This window comes from Anolis sagrei, chromosome 2, assembly GCF_037176765.1.
Source record: "Anolis sagrei isolate rAnoSag1 chromosome 2, rAnoSag1.mat, whole genome shotgun sequence".
NCBI classification, from domain to species: Eukaryota; Metazoa; Chordata; class Lepidosauria; order Squamata; family Dactyloidae; genus Anolis; species Anolis sagrei.
In genome coordinates this window covers 279,854,726-279,877,145 of record NC_090022.1, presented here as the reverse complement: position 1 = coordinate 279,877,145, position 22,420 = coordinate 279,854,726, and the positions used below count along the sequence as shown (strand labels likewise).

Below are 22,420 nucleotides of genomic sequence, written 5' to 3'. Positions count from 1 at the left end.
TAACTACGTATTATCATTCATTAAAAAACTTGTAAGCCAACCCAATCTCTCTCCATTCAGTTTCTCTAAACATTTGATATTAATGTCTTTAGTGGAACTCTGCTGTTGACCTTCCAGGTGCAACTCTGTACCTGGAATCTCTTCTTGGATTCATCCAGCAGAGATTCCAGGAGATGACAGACTGCATAATAAGCAGCTGGAGTTTCGCAGTAACACCCTGCCTCAGCTGACTAGACATTCCAGCCTAGGAGTATCTAAGGCCCACAGGATTTAGCAGTGTGAACAGTAGGTTCACCAGAGGCAAAGCCAGTGGGGTCACTAGAGGCAAAGCCAACTACATCTTTGTTTGTGTTTCCATCTGAGATGGGAACAGGCATGGCCAAACTATGTATGACAACATCTGGAGAGTGGCCCAGCACAAGAACAAGATAAAGACATTTGCAGTGAGTTGCAGCTGTTTCAGCTGCCCTTAAATTGCCATTGCAGCTTGGGTGTGGGAAGCAATGTTTGTACACCTCCAATGTTAGAGATATACTTGCTGAAATTGCAAGACTTGGTCTTGATTCCTGGACACTTAGAAGGGTCACTTCTGGTGGGGATCCATCCTCTCAGCATCCTAAAAGCATCCTACGATGCTTCCCAGGGAACATGGGAGGCTTCCCATGTTCTCATTAATAAGAACAGGGCTAGCACTGAGGTAAGCTGGGAAGCAACACTTTCCCCCATGGGATAGAGAAAGTTGTGATGCAGGTTATGCGGGGCAAGGGACAATGGTTTAGTCATTTGTAACATTCTTCAGTCCCTTTTAAACTACTGTGGAGAAATGAAGATCTTAGTTGTCTTTCCATGTATTTGCCACAACTCATACACACAGATGATTTCCAACTCTACTACTCCTTTTCACCAGATGCTAAGACTGTCCACTGTCTAGCTGCAGTAACGGCCTGGATGAGGGGGAACAAATTGAAGTTGAATCCAGAGAAGACAGAGGTACTCCTGGTCAGCTGCAAGGCCGAACAGGGAATAGGATTACAGCCTGTGTTGGATGGGGTTGCACTGCCCTTGAAGGTTCAGCTTTGCAGTTTGGAAGTATTCCTGGACTCATTGCTGAGCCTGGAACCTAAGTTTTCAGCAGTGGCAAGGGGATTTTTACACAATTAAAACTTGTGGCCAGTTGTGCCAGCACCTTGGGAAGTCAAACCTGGCCATGGTGGTCCATGCTCTTGTTACATCTGGAATAGACTACTGCAATGCACAGCCTTTGAAGACTGTTCAGAAGCTTCAAATAGTCCAATGAGAGGCAGCCAGGTTAAAAACTGGGGCGGCATACAGAGAGAACACAACTCCTATGTTGCATCAGCTTCACTAGTTGCCAGTTCACTACTGAGCACAATTCAAAGTGCTGGCTTTGGCCTATAAAGCCCTAAACAGTCCTGGCCCAGTTTACCTGTCTGAATGCATCTCCCTCTATGAACCACCACAGACATTAAGATCTTCAAGGGAGGCCCTGCTCTCAATCCCGCCACCATCACAGATGCAATTGGAGGGGATGAGAGAGAGGGCCTTCTCAGTGATTGTCCCTTGGCAATGGAATTCCCTCCCTGGCGAGATTAGATCAGCCCCTCTCTCCTGTTCTTCAGAAAGATGGTAAAACTTGGCTGTGGGACCAAGCCTTTGGGACAGTACAATAAGGCAACAACAGGAAACTTTACTCTGCTGGTCAGATTCAGTATGGCTGATCTAAGAGTGTTTTAAACAATTGATTTCTAAGTGGAGATGACAGATTTTAGAGTTTATGTATATTTATAGTTTATTTTACGTTCCGGCATTGAATGTTTGCTGTATATATGTTGTGGTCTGTCCTGAGAAGGGTGGAATATAAATGCTTTAAATAAATAAATAAATACATAGTGTTTCAGTTAAAGAAAAACATCTGTATATGTATCTTCCATGTATCACCTAGTTTTGCATATAATGGCTAGATTTGAGGTGATTTGATCAGGCTTATAGGCTGGACTAAATTTTGTGTAATTCTTGCGTGGCTCCAATTCCATATGAGGTCCTTCAAGTCTATTTTTCTTTCTTGACAAAATGATCTTTTTTTGCCACAAAAAGGTAAATTGCTGTTCCTAGAAGTGTCCAGAAGCTGTGACTCACTTTATAAAGAGGTCATTAGTTTTCCCAGTACTGTTTAAGCTCTCCAAATATCCACATTTCAAAACTTGAAGGTAACTTAAAGTTTCATTGGTTGGCATTTTTCCTCAGTCTGTTTAGCTGGAAAATTGGGCCCAGGACCCACCTAACTGGCTTGCTAAGTCTCTTTCATTACCAGCAGTGACAAAGAACTATTGACAGCCTTTCTTTAAAACAAAACATTGCTTTAGGGCTCCAGACAAGGAAAAGAAATTCTCCATCAGGCATTTTGAGTACAAGTGGAATTTTTTAGTACTTAGCGTGCCCTTTAAACGTACCTGCCATATACAGAATGTAAAGAGGCTAATATATATCAGTCAACAATGATGTGAGATTCAAAACTCAGAAAATAACAAAAGGCATTTTCAAATTTCTGAATGCTCACTGAAATCACTTGTATTAATGAAATATGCACAGAGACCACAGTTTCTTCTTCTTGTAAGCAAAAAAGTGAGCTGCAGCTGTTTACAATTTTGTGATTTTTTTTTATTTTCCTTCCATTTTTGTTAAAAAATGAGTACAATATATCTCCTAAAATCTTTCTCATCTCCTTTCATTTCCTTTGCAGCTCTTACCATGTTCTGTTTAAAGAACTGGGATCAAATACTTTGCTCGACCAAAATAAGAAATATCTGTGGATAACATGCTTAGACTAAAGGTTCAATGCTTCCTTTTCTTCAAAAAAGTCCCCATTTGTGTAATATGTAAAACACTTCCAGATTGTAAAAGACTTCTTTCTTTTCTTCACTAGAACCTGAAGAACCATCAGCTTGATACAAAAGATATGTTTCTATGTGCTTATCTACACAGTTACTGTAATCTGGGTCTGGGCCAGAGCATTGCTGCTTTGGACCAACCCTGAATTTAGCAGAGCTGTTTACAGAGCATTGCTGCTCAGTTGCAGCAGTGATGGGAGTGAAATCCAGACTGTCCAGTCGAGTCAAATCCAGTTCGGCCCCTCTGGATTTATTTATTGATTTAGTATATTTATATACTACCTTTCTCACCCTTGGGGAGTACCGAAGGTGGTTTACAACATATTAATGGGGAGAATTCAATGCCAACATACATACAGTGTTCCCTCACTTATTGCGGGTGTTCCATTCTAGGACCACCTGTGATAAGTGAAAATCCATGATGTAGGGACACTCCGCCCTCTTGAATGGGCAGAGTGTCCCTACCTCGCAGTGGCCTCCTCCTCGCCAGCTCCGCTGCTCCCTGCCTTGGAGGTCCCTTCCTTGCCAGGCTGGGCACCCAAGCCTGGAACCCAGCCTGGCGAGGAAGGAGCGGGGAGCAATGGAGCTGGTGAGGAGGAGGACGTCACCGCTGGGGCCCTCTTCAGTGGCGGCCTCCTTCTCCTCGCCAGCTCCGCTGCTCCCTGACTTGGAGGTCCCTTCCTTGCTAGGATGGGCACCCAAGCCTGGTGCCCAGCCTGGTGAGGAAGGAGCGGGGAACAGCGGAGCTGATGAGGAGGAGGATGCCACCGCTGATGCCCACTTTACTGGTGGTGTTCACCTCCTCGCTGGCTCCACTGCTCCCCACCTCAGAGGTCCCTTTCTCATCAGGCTGGGTGCCCAAGCCAGTGCCCACTATGGTACCTCTTGAAGTAGTGAGGGAACACTATATAATAAAATCAAATCACAATAAACACTGACATATAACTATAAATTAAAATAAGTAAACATAGGCATATACAACATGTAAATATTAAGACAAAGCATGAAAAACATCCTAATATAAATATTAAAATCACATTATCAAAAAATTGTCCACCGTGGCCATTCCAATTGTTATAGTACGTATTTCCTGGATGGTTATCCTTCCTTGATCTGTTTATTTCTGTTGCTGTATGAGCCAGCATAGAGCTCCGGGGAACTGCTGGCCACCACTGGGCACCTATACTAACATTAGCAAAAGTGTCTGGAGATGGCCAGGATCTGTAGCAACAACAAAGACACAGTCCCGGTCCATACACTTTCCCCTGCATTTCAAAGTACAGGGAATAAGGGACAGCAGCATCTAGCAATGTTGACAGCAGCCTACTTCTCCTCTCCAGCTCCACTGCTCCCTGCCTTGGAGGCCCCAGTTCAGCTGTCCAGGCCACCCTGGAGTGTTGAGGTGCTTCGGAGGTTCACTGAAACTCCTGCACATTCTCTGACCTCTCACGTTCTCTGACTTGGTTCTTGTAGTTTAGAGGAGGAGCCCTTAAAATGCTCAGCCAGGCAGATCTTGGGCTTCACTAAACTACAAACCCAGGAGACAGCAACCGGATTTAAAGTGGATACATGCTCTAGTGTGATTTTTTTTTTTGGGACATGTCAGGAGCAACTTGAGAAACTGCAAGTAGCTTCTGGTGTGAGAGAATTGGCCGTCTGCAAGGATGTTGCCCAGGGGATGCCCGGATGTTTTGATGGGCAAGCAGAAAACAGGCTTGTTTTCTGCTGTTCTGGAGACTAGGACACAAACGAATCGATTCAAACTGCAGGAAAAGAGATTCCCCTAAACATTAGGTTTAGAACCTCCCAATATAAAAGGTGTTCAGCAGTGGAATTTACTGCCTTGGAGTGTAGTGGAGTCTCCTTTTCTGGAGGTTTTTACGTGGAGGTCATCAGTGGAGAGTGTGTTGACTGTGTATTCTGGCATGGCAGGAGTTGGACTGGATGGCTCCTGTGGTCTCATTATGCTTCAATGACAATTTTGCCCTCATTACTCAATCCTTCTTCATTTCAGCACAATTCAATATAATTTATGGTATGGAATTAGTATCTCTTCACACAACACAAAATTAAACTGTGGAATTTGCTGTTACAAGATGGCTTTAAGGGGGGGGGGGCGGACAACACCATGGGAATTGGGACTGCAAAGGACTAGTATTTAGAACATCTGTGTAGCTCTTTCACTATCAGTGGCAGAATGCCTTGTGCATCAGTTGCTAGGGAATGTGAGAAAGAAGGCGTTGCTGTGCTCATATCCTGTTTAAGGACATCCCACAGGGAAATTGGTTGGCCATTATGTGAACAGGATGTTGGATGAGAAAAGCTTTTACTCTGCTCTCCAGTTGTTCTAAAGATGCTCATGTTCTAAAGATGCTCACTCTTGAGAGCTTTCTGAGCCCCGCTTTGTGTTGTTATTGAAGGTCCGTGAATACCTATTCAGGCTAATTGTGTTAATTAATCTCCAAATCCCAGAATTCTATAGGATGTTGCCATGGCAGGTGAATAATACTGAAAATGTGAAAGGGCCCAGGAATACTTTCTCTCATTTAGTTCACCTTCCTCATTCAAAGAGCCCCCACCTATTCTGTATCAAAAGACAAGAGGCCCAACTGACTTGAATAGTTATCCATGGACAAGAGGCCCAACAGCACAAAGCTCAGCTTTCATTTAATTTTAAAAAACATATGAAAAGCAGAGAGTACTACATTAAACAGGCTTCCACTGGAACTTTACTTGCGGAACTATTGTGTAAATACAATGCTCTGAGTGTTTGGCTTCACTTCCAAGAATGTTTCCTTGTTTGACACTTGTCTGTTACATCATCTGCATAAACACCAAATTAGGCCAAGCAGGACGAATAGTAGTGCTTAGAAAAGTTACCTGACTTCTCCAGTTACTATTCCAAAAAATAACATTTGAGAGATTCAACACTTCTGTTGTTATTGTTGTTGTTGTGTACCTTCAAGTTGTTTCTAATTTTTGGTGACCCTACCCTAGGGTTTTCTGAAATTGGGAGCACGTGACTCACCCAGAGTCACCCAGTGGGTCTCCATAGAGAATGTTCTCTAGAGTTGTAGCCCAATGCTGAAATCAGTACACCATGCTGGCTCTTTTGTGTACCATCTCAATTAATATGGAATGTATGTTACCCACTGATTCTATACTGATCCACATCTTCTAATAGTAGGGAAATCCAGCTCTAGCACAGCAAACACCTCTGTATTTGTGCATGTACAAATACACCTGCCAGTGTATTGCAAGTCACCTGTCAGTGTATAGTAAACCCATTAATGTTACAAAGTTTTCTTAGGCAAGGAATACACCAGTGTTTCTCAACCTGTGGGCCAGAGGGGTCACTAAAGACCATCAGAAAACATAGGATTTTCTGTTGGTCGTGGGGATTCTGTGTGAGAAGTTTGTCCCTATTCTATCATTGGTGGGGTTCAGAATGCTCTTTGATTGTAGATGAACTATAAATCCTATCAACTACAACTCCCAAATGTCAAGGTCTATTTTCCCCAAACTCCACAAGTGTTCACATTTGGGCATATGGAGTATTCGTGCCAAGTTTGGTCCAGATCCATCATTGTTTGAGTCCACAGTGCTCTCTGGATGGAGGTGAACTACAACTCCAAAACTCAAGATCAATGCTCACCAAACCCTTCCAGTATTTTCTGTTGGTCAGTTCTGTGTGCCAAGTTTAGTTCAATTCCATTGTTGATGGAGTTCAGAATGCTCTTTGATTGTAGGCGAACTAGAAATCCCAGCAACTACAACTCCCAAATGACAAAATCAATCCTCTCCAACCTCACCAGTATTCAAATTTGGACACATCAGGTATTTGTGCTAAATTTAGTCCAGTGAATGAAAATACATTCTGCATATCAGATATTTATCTTATGATTCATAACAGTAGCAAAATTATGGTTTTGAAGTAGCAACAAAAATAATGTTATGGTTGGGGGTCACCACAACCTGAGGAACTGTATTCAGGGGGTGCGGCATTAGGAAGGCTGAGAAACACTGGAATACACATTTTGGTTTTGCACTTCCTTTCTCTGAATTATAAGCACAGCATCTGATATTCATTGGTGGTCTTCCATCTTGCTTAGCTCCCAAGATCATATGGGATCTAGTGCCTTTATGATATTTGCGCCTCTTCTCTCCTCTACAGCTTCTTACATCTACCAGAATCTCCTAGGAGCTGGATGATCCATGGGAATCGTGTGAGACATAAAACAGGAGACTTAATGAGAAGGGTAGCATGATGAAAGCATTTTCTCAGAGATGTACCTCTTTCTGCAACACAACACCTGAACATTCTGGATTTTATTTTAATCTTCAGCACGCCAAGCCTACAGGCAGTATGTTAAATGCATCTTAAAAAAAAACTAATAACATTAGGATATACATTGTCTTGTCACAATCCAGTTCCTGAAGATCCAGCTCTTCAAGAGTCTGAGGGTCCTTCCACACAGCCATATAACTCAGAATATCAAGGCAGAATAACCCACAATATCTGCTTTGAATTGGAATATCTGAGTCCACACTGCCATTTATTCCAGTTCAAAGCAGAAAATGTGGGGTTTTATTCAGCTGTGTGGAGGGGGCCTGAAACTAAGAGACAGCTATTGGATTTGAGGTCCTTCTGTAGGCTGCACCAGGTCAGAATTAAACATTGCTTGATGATAAACACAATTCCAGCCATTTAAATGCAAATCCACTGAAGCTATAATTTCTGTGTATTATTTCCCTGACTTAAAATAGCTTTGAAGCAGTTAGCCACAGCTGTAAACAAATTAGAAAGGTACAATACAGGCATATGTCACTCCTTCCCTTGCAGCTAATAGCTGCTCTAGAAGGGGTAATTTAAGCAACTAATAAGTATGGGAGACATAATGAGTTTTCACACAGTCTTGATTCAAATTTCATCTGCAGGTAGAAAGAAGGCATCCTTTGTAGCTTCCACAAAATGCAGCACTGAGAAAAGTGCACATTTCCTTTGCACTCCTTGGCGCGGTGCAGAGCAAGCATTTTATACCACTGGCTTTGTGCATACAACAAACCTATAAAGCCCTATATGACTTGTGTTTATATGTCTGAAAGACTTTGGGGAATCTACACTGCAGAATTAAAATGCTATTTTAGATAGTAAGTTGCTCGGAGCACCTTGGTGGAGAGCGACTAATTAAGAAATAAAGTGAAGTGTAGTGAAGAATAAATGTACAGCCCAGAAAACTCACAGCAACCCAGTGAAAGCCTTCGACAACAGAATTAATGTAGTTTGACATCACTTGAATTGCTATGGCTCAATGCACAGGGATCCTGGGATTTGTATTTGGTGAGGGACAAGCACTCTTTGACTAAAAAGAATAAAAACCACATAAAACTATGGCTGCATTTATCTCCCAAGCCTCTTCAAGTTTGATGATAATCAAGGGAAACCTTTTCTCAGCCCTACCATTAACACAGCCATGTTTGGTGAAGACACGGAAGACAGGAATTGGACTAGATGGCTCCTAAGGTTTCTTCCAACTCTATGATTCTAAGACAGCCTTCGTAGTGGCTGCTACCAGACTGTGGACGTCCCTCCTATGAAAAACTAGTTTGGTCTTCTCTCTTGTTTCTTTCTGCCAGAAAGAGAACAAGAAAGAGTAATGCAGGTAGAAGGTCCATGCTCCCAGGTCCTAAGAATAGCCCAGATCCACATGACAGCTGTAGTCCTGATTAGCTAGGCATTGCTACTTAGGGCACTTCCAGACAGCACCAAAATCCATGCTGAAGTGGGGTTAAGAAACCTGCTTTGGTGCAGATTCCCACCCTCCCCCCCCCCAAACAAGCTTTTTTTGGGGGGGGTGGTTAAATGCCATCCCAGTAACTACCAAGGTTATAACCCATTTTTACCAGGGGCGCCCTGTGGGGTCCCGGGATATGGGCCTGTCTGGATGGGCCCTTAGTTGTGTCAGAGAAATTATATTTCTTTTAACTTCTGGCTAGATATGATTCAGAATTCTTCCCATCTTTGAGACTTCAAATTATGCTTGAAAGGGGCTGCTTTCATGTAAGAAATGCCTTTCTTCATTAATTCCTTGTTTAGAATAAAAGTTTCATTTTAAAACTTTCCATCTCTCACACTTTCCTTCACATAATTTCTGCTTAATGTGGATGTGCATAGGGGATCTTCCCTCTCCTCAGTAATCTCCACTGGTTTACTAGTCAAGGGGATGTGAAATCAATGTGTGGTGGCAATTAGTCTACATGGTCTAATGGGGTCTTAAACTGCTACTCAAGAGTAGAATTTTTTAAAAACCTTACTTTTTAACACCTCTACTTTTCAATTTATGCAAATACTTGTGTATTACTTCTGTCTTTCAATTGGCTTGTGTATTACTACTACTACTACTACTACTACTACTTTGTTGTGAGCTGCCCTGAGTCCACCTCGGGGTGAGAAGGGTGGGACATAAATGCAGCAAATAAATAAATAATATTCCTTTTAAACTTTCTTTATGTTAGTAATATGTCTGCTTAATTGTGCCATCAACTTGTGTGTTAGCCATTGTTCAATCTGTATTTTGTTCTAACATATTTTCACTTTTATTATGTGTATAGATAGATAGATATTTTGCATTTGTCAACTATCGGAGTAGCCTCCCATAATCCAAATGCCAGGGAACTCTGAATTTCTTCAGCAAACTCAGTTATTAAGTTCTCCAACAAAACTGAAGGGCACCACGTTACAAAAAGCTACTTTCAAGTGTTCTCAGGACTTCATATTAATTATTTCATAAACTTTAATTAATTCTGTAACCCTTCATCATTTCAGTAATTATTAGAGTTCTGTAAGATAGATCAATATTGTTATCTCTATTTTACAACTGGAGTCAGGGCCCCTCGAAAGACAAGTCTTGGCGAAGGCCCCTTTGTACATTTATGGTTGAAAACAAGATTTTCTGGCTGACAGAGAAACTACTATGCTTCTCTAGATATTGAGAAACACAATATTATATGATGGTATGCCTCATTAATATGTGAATCAATCTATTTTTCTTTGACCTCGTTCTTGTTAATCCATTCTCTACAGTCACGCTTCTGATTTGGCACTATAGAATCTGACTCACAAGACTACAAGAGGACTTGGCTAGACCCTTGGTGCTCTATCCAATTTGCTAATATTTTTATTAAGCTTTAAATGAAAGTTGAGTTCCCTTATTCTGAGCAGCATACAGGCACTCCCTCGCCCTAGGGCAGATGAGTGGACGACTTCCACCCCACAAATATGTCCCAACAATAAGCAACACCCTGATATGCAAGGAGAGAATGCATACCATCACCCATCCTGTGTTTAATGTTGGCACCAGAGCCTGATCAAAATGATATCTATTTATGCCCTGGGCATCCCATCTGTTTCTAAAGACAGCTTCTGAAAATAGGTCCACGTGAGCATTAAAAGCTGTAGATATTGCAAGTATGGAATTGTGGAGTCACAGAGTTGGCAGAGACCCCCACGGCTATCAAATCTTGTGTGTGTGTGTGTGTGTGTGTGTGTGTGTATATATATATATATATATATATATATATATATATATATATATATATATATATATATATATATATATATATATAACAACCCTCCGTCTCCTGAAGTGGCTTGTGCCTCTTATCACAGATCTTACCACAGAGGTCTTCCTAACATTTAGTTGAGATCTCTCCCAAATCCACTCCTTCGAATCTTAGCCTCTGGAGCAGCAAAGAAGCAAACCCACTCCATCATCTGTATGACAGGCCTTCAAATATTTGAAGACATCACCTTTGGTCTTCTCTTCTCCCAACCAAGCATATGCAACTGCCTCACAAAACTTGATATCCATATCCTTCACAATCTTTGTTTCCCTCCTACTAACATGTACCAGTTGGTAAATGTCTTTCTTAGTTAGAACTAGACAAGGTACTTAATGTGAAGACTGACCAAATAGAATAGAGTGGTACTATTACTTCCCTTCATGTTCCTTTATCTTGATTCTATGATTTTAGTCAACCCTCTAATTTGAAGGCCAAGGGGAGCTACTGAAGGAGAATGAGTTGAATACAGAAACAACTAACTACAGATTTGCTTTATTTGCAGGCTGAGGGCATATCCAGACAGCCCTTTAAAAGCGGAAGCTCCCGCATTTTAAATGTGGCATCCAGATGATATCCAACATATAATAATTATAACAAAGGTTGGATGGACATCTGTTGGGGGTGCTTTGATTATGCTTTTCCTGCATGGCAGAAGGGGGTTGGACTGGATAGACCCTGGGGTCTTCCACTAAAATAATGTTAAGTATATGGTGGTTAAAATTTCAAAAGGGCTCAATGGCTGAAAAGGTTTGAGAACCCCTGATCTAGAGTAATCATGGGCCAAGTTGCTGTAACACAGTTGATCATAGATTATTGACTAAAGTGATACGATCTTGCCAACAGAAACCCATACAGAGTTCAACCATAAACAAGCAAAAGCCACTGAAAAATCTTTAATGTTTAAAATCCCGCTTTGTTTAATGTATTTGGTTCACTAAAATCTATGAAAAAAGAAGAGCCAAAAAAAATCAAATAGTAAAAGAAGAAGGAAGAAAAATGGATGAGAAAAAAAGCAAATGGGATCGAGGGCAGAGAAGCAGCAGAAAACATAAGCATTGAAAGAGGAAAATATGAATATTGGAAAGGTAGCTACAAAACCTAGTTTATAAGGGAGCTTGTCTGTTTAAAATCACAGGTGTTATTATAATTTAGTTAAAGGTTACCCAACTATACTTGTTAAAGGTAAACCATTTGGCTTCCTAGCACAAGGAGTGCAGCAGGTTCTCAAGTCCAGCTGTTTGTTCAACTGTGTGACCTTAAGTACTTTCTGTCATGCAATCCCTTCATTTCCATCAGAACAACTTATGTTCATCATTCATAGATGGATGATTTTGTCTTATGTGTTACAGAGTGGTTTGGCTGGAATGGATCCAGATTGCTCTAATTCTGGCAGATCTCTCATTATTAATACTTACTGCCTTTTCCCACTTCCATGTCTTTTTTTTTCAAAGAAGGTCCAAAGCAATCAATTAATATGTGCAAACAATGACACTATCTTATAAACACACTGCACACAATCTTAGCCAAAATACTGAGAAGTAATGACCATCCATCTTACACTCATCAATCAACAACGATAATGTCTGAATGCCATCCTACCCAAGCTACATATAGTTGTTCCTTCTTCAGAAAACAAATATGATTGACTTTATGAACATGAAGACAGTATTTGGGCTACTGTACGAGATATTTATAGTCTTCCTTCACATGGAATAACATCCAAACAAATAAGGGTGGTACTTTTGTCTCTAAGCCTTTGCTGAGCTAGTCCAAAATACTTTTTTGACAAGACTATATTGCATGTGGAGCCCCAGGTGGCGCAGTGGGTTAAAACACTGAGCTGCTGAGCTTGTTGATTGAAAGGTCGCAGGTTCGATTCCGGGGAGCGGCGTGAGCTACCGCTGTCAGCCCTAGCTTCTGCCAACCTAGCAGTTCGAAAACATGCAAATGTGAGTAGATCAATAGGTACCGCTCCGGCGGGAAGGTAACGCCGCTCCATGCAGTCATGCCGGCCACATGACCTTGGAGTGTCTACGAACAACGCTGGCTCTTCGGCTTAGAAATGGAGATGAGCACCACACCCCAGAGTCAGACATGACTGGACTTAATGTCAGGGGACTACCTTTACCTTTACCTATATTGCATGTAGGGAGAGCAAACCTACCCCCCACCCCGCCATCTGATTCCCATCTGATTTCCTCCTGCTATTCCTTTAGAAAGCACTAAAATCATAAAAGTGCTAAAAATGTTAAGTCACACCTGACCTAATCCTTATCCATCATTTCCACATAAAGTGTAAATTGTTGACTAATTGCTCGCAAGTGTATATTTGCAGCAGAATCACAATGAGTCACACATACATACCTTTTCAAAACACAATTAGGGCTCAATGCGTGTATTTACTATTTATTAAACATCATTACATCACATCTTTCCTCCCAAAAAGTCAAGTCATGTAACAGCAAGACTAAGACATGGATTCACAGAAGCGGGTATCATGTTTCGTTATGACTGTTGTTTTTTAGCTCCTGGCACTGAATGTTTGCCATTTTTGTTATACTTTGGAAACTGCCCTGAGTTATAGCTCAAGGCGGCCAATTTCCTGCAAAGGGACACATGGAGTGTTTAAAATGGAAAAAATTAAAATATGGATATGGCACTTTTGAAAAGAAATGATATTTATTTTGATGTTACAACCTATTTGAAACACAAATTGCTTCTTTTCCAGAAGATGCAATTTAACCTTCTTGTTTGACCAGAAAGGGAGCAGAAGCCACAATACAACACTGGGGTGAATCCTGATGCCCCAGGACCACATTTTGAACTCATCTGTATGGGATTGGGCCCCATATAGCCCCCAGTCTGGTTCTTATGGCTCTCAACACTTCTGGATACTCTGAGGGCCCTTCCACACAGTCCTATATCCCAGAATATCAAAGCAGAAAATCCCACAATGTCTGCTTTGAACTGGGTTATCTGAGTCCACACAGCCATATATTCCAGTTCAAAGCAGAAAATGTGGGATTTTATTCAGGAAGGGGCCTGAGGGACCCTTTTGTAATGCTCTTCCAATTCCAACGCCCTAATGAGAGCACACCTGAATAATACATGTTTTTAAAATGGTAATGTATCAAGACTATGTATTTTAAAACAGCAGTGTATCAAAACACAGCAAAACAATATCGGGCTTTATATTAGATGCTGTATGCAAAGATTCTACTCAGGAAAAACAAATTTTGTCGATGTCCACTGAGTTTTTTTCATAGGTAAAATACAATTCAAACTGAGTTTCTTGCCAGACAATGACCATGTTCATATCTTGCAGCCAAAAATAGTGTGATTGTTGTTTTTTTTAATGTGACTTGTTGCAATACGTGACTTCTACACTGCTAATAAGTTGTGGTTTATTAATTGGCCTCAAAAGACGAACTTAAAACACATGTTGTTGGCTTATGAAGTCTGGCTTGTTTCTTCAAGCTGCTGACTGAAAAAGTTGGAGCTGATAAAATGGGCAGGAAAGAAACAAACCAGAACAGAAAGAACAAAATGGAGTTCCCCTGGTTGTTCTGATTTAATCATGGCTAACTAACACAAACCATGGTACCTATTTGTAACTGGAGAATACATCTAGTATCCATTCCGTTTCACAAAAATAAGTAAAGGTAAAGGTTTCCCCTGAAATTAAATCTAGTCATGTCTGACTTTGAGGTGGTGTGAATCTCCATTTCTAAGCTGAAGAGCCGGCATTGTCCATAGACATCTCCAAGGTCATGTTGCCAGCATGACTGCATGGAGCGCCGTTACCTTCCCGCAGAAGCGGTACCTATTGATCTACTCACATTTGCATGTTTTCAAATTGCTAAGTTGGCAGAAGTTGAACCTAACAGCAGAAGCTCACCCTGCTCCCTGGATGTGAACTGCCAATTTTCCAGTCAGCAAGTTCAGCAGCTCAGCTGTTTAATCTGCTGTGCCACCAGGAGCCCATATCACAACAATATTGTAGCAATAATACCTTGCACCATTTTTTTTAAAACAGCTCAAATACAATTTTAACACTGCCATTCGAAAAGGGAATATGCTGCCAAAAATGCACCCAATAACTCTAACTACCAAATCACATTTAATTCTTCCAATGGCACCTGTTTTGTTATTGGCACCAAAACGTCAGATTGTAAGGTATTGGAAACTAAGCAACAACTTCATCTCAGATTCAGATTAACTTGATTTGATTATTTACATTTCTATCCAACATTTAAACCAGAACAGTTCCAAAAATGCTCTCAGAAAAACAACTTGATTAACTAATCAAATCTGGAGTTGACAAGAAAAGCATCTGACCACATGAACAAGCACGAGAAACATCAAACAGAAAATAATTGATTTGAGGAAAGATTAGGAAATGAAGGACTCCATGGTTAATGCAACAAAATAATTATCTCCTTTTTAACGTCTTAACTACAAGTTACTGTCAGCATAGATCATCCAGATTTCATGGAACGTATCCCTTAAAGCAGAGCTTTCCAAACTGTGCATCGCAACACGTTAGCATTTCACCTGCAGTGTGTTGGTGTGTCGCACAAAGGTGTTGATATGAGCCTTTGGCACTGTTTACTTTTAATTCATTCCTTAATTAATCCTACTGTTATTGTAATTTAAAGTCATCTATTTTAGTCACTTATTTTAATCCTTGCTAGTGAATTTAATTTATTTACCTTGAGTACCTTCAGGTTTGTTGTGTGCCCAGATATTTTGTTATTACAATTTAAGTAATGTGTCTGGATCTCTTATAAGGGGATTGGTTTAACTTGACAATAGGTCCTATGGAAAAAAATGTATGTATGCCAGTCAATGCATAGACACATAAAAAAGTTATAGGCACAAATTCCTCGCATGAAAATAAAAGCCATGCCTCCTTTGTACCTGTACACACCCATACGGGCAAAAACACGCAGTATGCAATGTTAGAAATGAAAGTGCTACACTGTAAACATGTCAATGAATATCACTTAAAACAAAGTAAGAAGATATTAGGAGTGCTGGAGAAAGTCAAAAGAAACAAATAAAAATGTTCAGGAAAGGTTTCCTACTAATTTTAGTACTTCCGTTCTTAAGAAAGTTTACCTTCCATTTCTGTTTTCTGCATTCTCATTAAACTCCCATTTTGGAATTGTGGTTGTGTGTTTATTTGTTTACTTCTGGTATAAATATGCCAGTACCACTCTAACATAAATATTTTCTGATTGACTTCCAGTAAATGTGTGCAAAAGCAATGTAGATTAAAAACACAGCATCATTTAAAAAAAACCCCACTTATTACAAGAAGAAACAAAACTCACACTCCTAAATTTAAGGACACAGATGGTTGAATGGAAACGTGTTTTTGGGTGCTAAAAGCACTACAGGGATAATACCAGGGGCATATCTATCAAGTCCAAAAAGATCTTCATTTAATGGTACCGGAGCTTGGAAAAGTTCCTGACGGCTTTTTTTTTGTTGGAGTTGTAATCTGAAAAAGGCACTTTTTTTCCTAGCTCTGCATTTCATTAAACACAGACATTCAGACCATGATCTAAAACAGTGGTTCTCAATCTGTGGGTGCCCAGATGTTTTGGCCTTCAACTCACAGAAATCCTAACAGCTAGTAAACTGGTTGGGATTTTTGGGAGTTGCAGGCCAAAACACCTGGGGACCCACAGGTTGAGAACCACTGATCTAAAGCTTCAGATAGATGCGTACTGAAAGTTAAAATATTAGACTGCAGTCTGAAAACTCAATCATGCTGATCACCAGGAATTAAACATGCATCATGTCTGAGCATCTTTGTCTGATTTTACATATGTGTGAATGGAAGAACACTCCAGAATATTTTGCATATTCTACACCTGGGTGTTGTTGATTCCCACCTGCATTTATTTATTAACTTTTAGTACGGTATACTGTGACAGTACGAAAATATTAAATAATCACAAGAGGAAACTGAAGAAACAGCATGCATATAAAACCACAGAAATTCTACAAGACTAAACCAATTGCATTCTGGAATGCCTAGGCATATAACAAAATAATTGCATGGACCCAAATTGGGGCCAGGTGAGGTCCTGGGGCATGTCACTTGACAGATGGAAGATCTCCATGCCACTCTCTACACACTATATATATATATATATATACACACACACACACACACCATATTTATATACCACCTTTCTCAACCCAAAGGCAACTCAAGGCGGTTTACCGTCAGCAATAAATGCCCCTAATAATATAAAATATAATTAAAAACATAAACATATAATATAGACTATATAAAAACAGTAGAAACAATAAAAACAATAAAACACAAGTCCTCAGCGTCTCATTACTAAAATCATTTTCCCATCGCATCATCCATAAAGTTGACATCAGCTGGTGAAGAAACATGCAACGTCACAAAAGACAACCACAAATTGAGGATTATGTAGGAAAGGACAGAACTTGAAAAGTTGCCTTTTAAACTACATCTCTCAGAATCCCCCAGCCAGCCTGAGTGACTACTGACCATGCAGTTGTGGGATTCTGAGAGTTGTTGCCCAAAAAGTAACTTTCCCCAGTTCCAGATTTATTCTGAAAGAGATTAGAAGAGATAGCAAGAAGGTCTGATACCCAGAAGATACTTTTAGTTCAACTGATGGTCATGATGCTGGATTAGGGGAGTGGTATCAAGCCATGCTTAAGGTGCGTAAGGTACCCATTCTATAATAGGAATGCTCCCCGTATGACTTGAACAAGTCCACACAGCCTCTTTGAATTATTGCATGAGCAATACACTAGTATCAGATTATGGCTCTGAGATATTTTTAGCACTTTATTGGAGATCCCATACGGCCCCTTTTTCCTAGTGCTTGGACATTTGCATTATGAACATGCAAAGCACTTTCTTGCTCAGCAGCCAGCGAAATGAAAGTCCATGCAATGCTGTCTCAAACACAGATTAACTACACAGCAAACCTCCTCTCCCTCAGTAAAGACAGCTGTAAGAACAGGTTAAACCACACAGTACTCACCCTCTTGAGGTAATGAGCCCTGACCAGATCCATGTCGGCTCAAGTCAACGTCCTGGGAGAGAGACAGAAAATTGAAACCCGGCGTTGATAAAACACTTTCCAACCAATTTAGTAAATCCAGAGAGAAAGCGAGGTCGAAGGGAAGCCAAAGGAAAGGACAACCATAGGCAACAGAGAAAATCCACACTGTCTGGAGCAAAGAACTTACTCAGCTCTGTGGGAATCAGAGCGCCTATGTACTCATATGCTCTCTTCCCTGGAGGAGGAGCCAGGATTGCAACATTCATGTTCCTTGCTGCAGGCAAAATAAGGATTTCTTTGCACAATGCAAAATGTCCCAAGACTGACAGCTAGCTTAACAAGGTTAAAAAGGTACAGCTTTCAAAGATGTAGCAATGAAGGCATATGGTTAAGCCCCGGATTTACATTCTTGAGGCGCATGTGTTTACATTCAAGTGGAGGAAGGAAACTTGTTTGTGCTTTTAAAGTCAGCTCAATGTACATTCCCCCCAAAAGGGGAGGGGAGGTTTAGAGAGAAAGCAATGTCCCGGGGCACTTTGGAAAGCTGAATATAGTTTATTTTGTGACAGTGAGGGAACTGGGTGCCCTTTGTTATAAAGACAGGCAAGCAGAAGAAAAGAGATTTCTTTTCTGAAATAATTTATGGATTTTTTTCTATCAGCAAGAGAAAATACACAACTGTCGACTGCCAAAATATTAGTTATACAGTTAGATCTCATCTTTTCCACGTTGTCCTCTTTCTCTTAATAGTAAGCTCAGGTTAGTGCTACATCTCAATCCTGTGAGATGTAGCACACCGAGAGAGATTGTGACTGGCCCCAGATCACACCATGAGTTGCATGCTTCCATGGGGATTTGAACCTGAGTCTGAATCCAGCACCAACTTTGGATTTGCACGTATGCAACCCGGATCTTATCTTGTAGCTAAATACTCATTGCAAAAACAAGCGGACATAGGGCAACACCCCTCCATGCAAACTTTGAAAAAGCAGGGCAACAATTATGCTGGCTTTATATATCCTATAACAAACAAAGGTCAGGTCTAAAGCAGATGCATTGTTAGTCCACTCCATCCAACCACTCCATGTGTTGTCATGTCTGAAAATGTTCTCTAACCCTGTTCCAGATTAGCAATTAATCCTTTGTTGTCCCACCTTTTAAACTACTTTGGAAATGCCCCAGTTTTCTCTTTCCTCCCACTTTCTCCCTTTGTCCTCGGCTTAACATCAACTGCTGCAAAGTAAGTTCAGTAAGGGGGAGAGAGAGAAGAGCTAGAAATCTTGCTCTATCTGATAGGATTAGCTGCTTCTGCCTCTTCTAGATTGTGTGATGTACCTCAATTCACCTTTTGCCATCTTAGAATCATAGAGTTGGAAGAGCCCTCATGGGCCATCCAGTCCAACCCCCTGCCAAGAAGCAGGAAAATCGCATTCAAAGCACCCCTGACAGATAGCCATCCAGCCTCTGTTTAAAAGCCTCCAAAGGAGGAGCCTCCACCAAAAACCAGAGAGTTCCACTGCTGAACAGTTGTCACAGTCAGGAAGTTCTTCCTCATGTTCAGGTGGAATCTCCTTTCCTGTAGAAGTTTGAAGCCATTGTTCCGCATCCAAACTCTGATATTGCTTGCCCATATATCTCCCAGTTTTAATCTGGGAAATGTAGGTGGTTACTACGGGTTTTGACACAGTCTGAATTAAGGATTTGAGCACGGTTATTGAATGAGTGGAACTATGCACCTTATACGTTTTTAATTTGTATACTGTTTAATGTGTTTTATTGATTAACTGTTTTTACTGTTTATTGTTGATTTTTACCGGCATTGAATTCTTGCCGGAGCTGTAAGCTGTCTTGAGTTTCCTTGGGTGAGAAACGTGGGGTAAAAATGAAGTACATAAATAATAAATAAATTGTAGCCCCGAACACCTGGGAATCCACAGGTTGAGAACCACTGTACTAGATAGACTGATAGTTCTATGGTTAAGGTTCAAATCTCTGCTCGATCAAGGAAACCCACTACGTGGCCTTGGGCAACTCACACTCTCAGCTTGAGAGCAACTACAAGGGAGAGGATATAGAAAGGGTTCATGTTAAGAAGTGGAAGGATGGAGTGGTGGAAAGGCTCATCCACCATACTGGATTGACACTTACTTTGATTTTTAATCCTTACAGCTTTTTAAAAATTATCAAATAAAATCAGAAGCAATACAAGAAAACAAGGATCTCATATTATCAGAAGACCCCACCCCAATTAGCAGCAGGGAGTAAACCAACTGAGTAGGTGAGCGGGTTGAGAGTCAAATACCAGAGAGTCCAACGTCCAGAGATAAATCAGAATCCGACAGGAAAAGTCCAAAGGTGAGTCCAGGGATCATGAATACGAGATAACAGGTGTCTTAGGTCATAGTGTGCTGTCGCACGCTGGGCTCCTATAAAAGACTGTAAACAGGACTTAATTTCTGAGAGCCCAACGGGACGCTGGGGTTGCCACAGATAAAGGTTTTTTGGGATTTTCCTGAAAAGATGGGCTCCAAAGTCTTTAGAGATGCAACAAAATCTTTATTACTGAACAAATAACAAATCTTCAACGATTAGCTTCAAAGTTTTCTTAATAAACTATTGGCTTTCTTAATCTTGCCCCGAAAGGCAGGCAACTGTTCCTTCACTGTTGGGGAAATCCCCAACCTCTACCTGGGCAATCTGTCCTCTATTCTGTTGGCGTGGGGACCCCTACACCCGGTCCAATCTGCTTTATGGTTGCCGTGAAGGGCCCTTACTGAACAGAGACTTTGCAGAACTTCCAGGAGGAGGAAGATGTTCACTTCCCAGTGATGGCTGGCTGAAGCGCTGTGGGACTGGATCCCTAGCAAGAGAGCTGTGAGGCTGTATCTGTATATCCCTGGCCAAGCTATGGGGCTATTTCTCCCCGGTCAAGCTATGGGGCCTTTTCTCCCCGGCCAAGCTATGGGGCCCTTTCTCCCCGGCCAAGCTGTAAATGATGAAGCCTTTTACAGGAGGTCCTGGTTTAAGTCCTGTAAGAAAGGCTTCTCTGTGTGGACTGACCTAAAATGGCTCCTATTCCCTCTAAAATCCAAAAAGGGGGTGGAACTAGGGAACCTAATGATAATTGACAGGTCATTGGCCCAATAACTGCAAAGTAAGGAAAGCCATCTAACTGCAAATGCACAGAACCTTAAAAAACATGCAACAATCCACAAATGGCAAAGTAAGCTGGAGTTCCTGGTACGGCCGTAAGAGAACACATAGCTTCAAGCATAGATGTTGCAGCCAGCAACAAGGTGCCACATTTCAGCTCCTTAAATCCTCAGTTCTCAGGTGTCACCTGTTGCTGGCTTGTTTCTCAGCTAGTCCCAAGGACCTGCACAACTGAGATCTCTCTCTTTGCAAATCCACAAAAGCTGGAACAGTTAACTCTTCCACAGCCTGCTCAGAGGAACTTGCTTGCATATTATATACTGCAGCCTGAGATGAAGTAGCTACTTCCATGGGCGCTTCTTCAAACTTGGCTGAGGGACCTGCTGGGCATTGCTGGGCTCCACCTCATCCTCTCTTTCCAAGCTGTTTACAACAAATATCTCTCTGCATCTACCCAATACTATTTCCCCTTAAAGACTAACCTTGGCTTTGGCATAGGCTTTTGTGAACTACCTCATCATATGTAGAGTTTGGAGGTATTCATAAATATGTGGGGAGTGAGAATGGAAAAAGTATAAACATTACTTTACCTTAAAAGTCATTGATAAATAATAATTGGGTAGAAGCACATACATCCTAGGACAGACAAACTGCTTAGTAATATATTTTGAACAAAATTCAAATACAGGTATATCTCAATGAATGAAGTAGATATGTTCCTGGGCATTACTTCTTCAACAGAAAGTTTGGTATAGGTTTTGCATCACTTAACTAGAAGTCTCAAATCTGAAAGAATCCAAAATTGTCTACATTGATGGCTAAGATTGTGACACTTTTGTTTTCTGTCGATTCAGTGCACACAAACTTTATTTCATTCACTAAATTAAAAAATATATAAAATTATATTCAAGCTATCTCTATAACAGTGATGGGCAAGCTTTTGAGCTTTGTGTGTCAAAATGCGCCAAAAAATCAACTGGGGTGTCACTTAACCCCCCCCCCCCCATAATTTTGCGATATTTATAGTTTAAATAACAAAAAATGTATAATTGTAATATATAACCTCATCCTCAGATCCCCTCCCTGATTTTTACTTTGTCCTATCTCCCAATGTTTTAAAATTTTATCTTTGAATTTGGCCCTGCCCAGTGCGAGCATTTGTGTTTTAATGTCTGATTTTATGCTGCTGTGTCACTTATTGATATTGGTTTTGCATTTTATGTAATTTATTTTCTGATTTTCTGTTGTGTTTTTGTGTTTATATTGTGTTTACTGTATTGATGGCCATGGCCTTATGTAAGCCACCCTGAGTTCCCTTGGGGGAGATGGAGGTGTTATTATTATAAATAAAGGTATTATTATTATTATTATTATTATTATTATTATTATAACTGTATTTAATAAACCAAAACCTAATTATTTAACTTACCTGCTTAGTGACTTCTTTGTTCATCTATCAGTCAGTTTCTTTTATTGGTCTTGATATTATTTAACTTGTGTGGGGTGCCGTGAACTAAGACAAGGAGGGGGGAATTCTTTAACTAACCTGCCTATTCGTGACTTTTTTTGTTGCTGAATTTCATTGGCTAAATCTTCAACTGAAGGTTGGCATTTTGTACACTTCAAGCCCAAGCAAGTGCTACTAACTTCATCTGTCAATCTGTTTATTTG

General features: G+C 40.7%; 1 protein-coding gene across 5 annotated transcripts in view; it reads right to left on the bottom strand.

Annotated features, from left to right (window-relative positions):
• PRLR (prolactin receptor) overlaps positions 1 to 22,420 on the bottom strand; it is a 173,422-nt gene that overhangs the window by 99,690 nt on the left and 51,312 nt on the right. For 2 of the 5 annotated variants that reach the window (XM_060761381.2, XM_060761383.2), the window contains one exon: positions 17,576 to 17,627. The exons of 2 other annotated variants lie outside the window; for them this stretch is intronic. The gene's annotated coding sequence lies outside the window, so the exon portion shown is untranslated. Of the gene's footprint in view, positions 1 to 17,575; positions 17,828 to 22,420 lie in introns of those variants that run through there. One more of the 5 variants, XM_067464639.1, reaches the window with a different exon arrangement.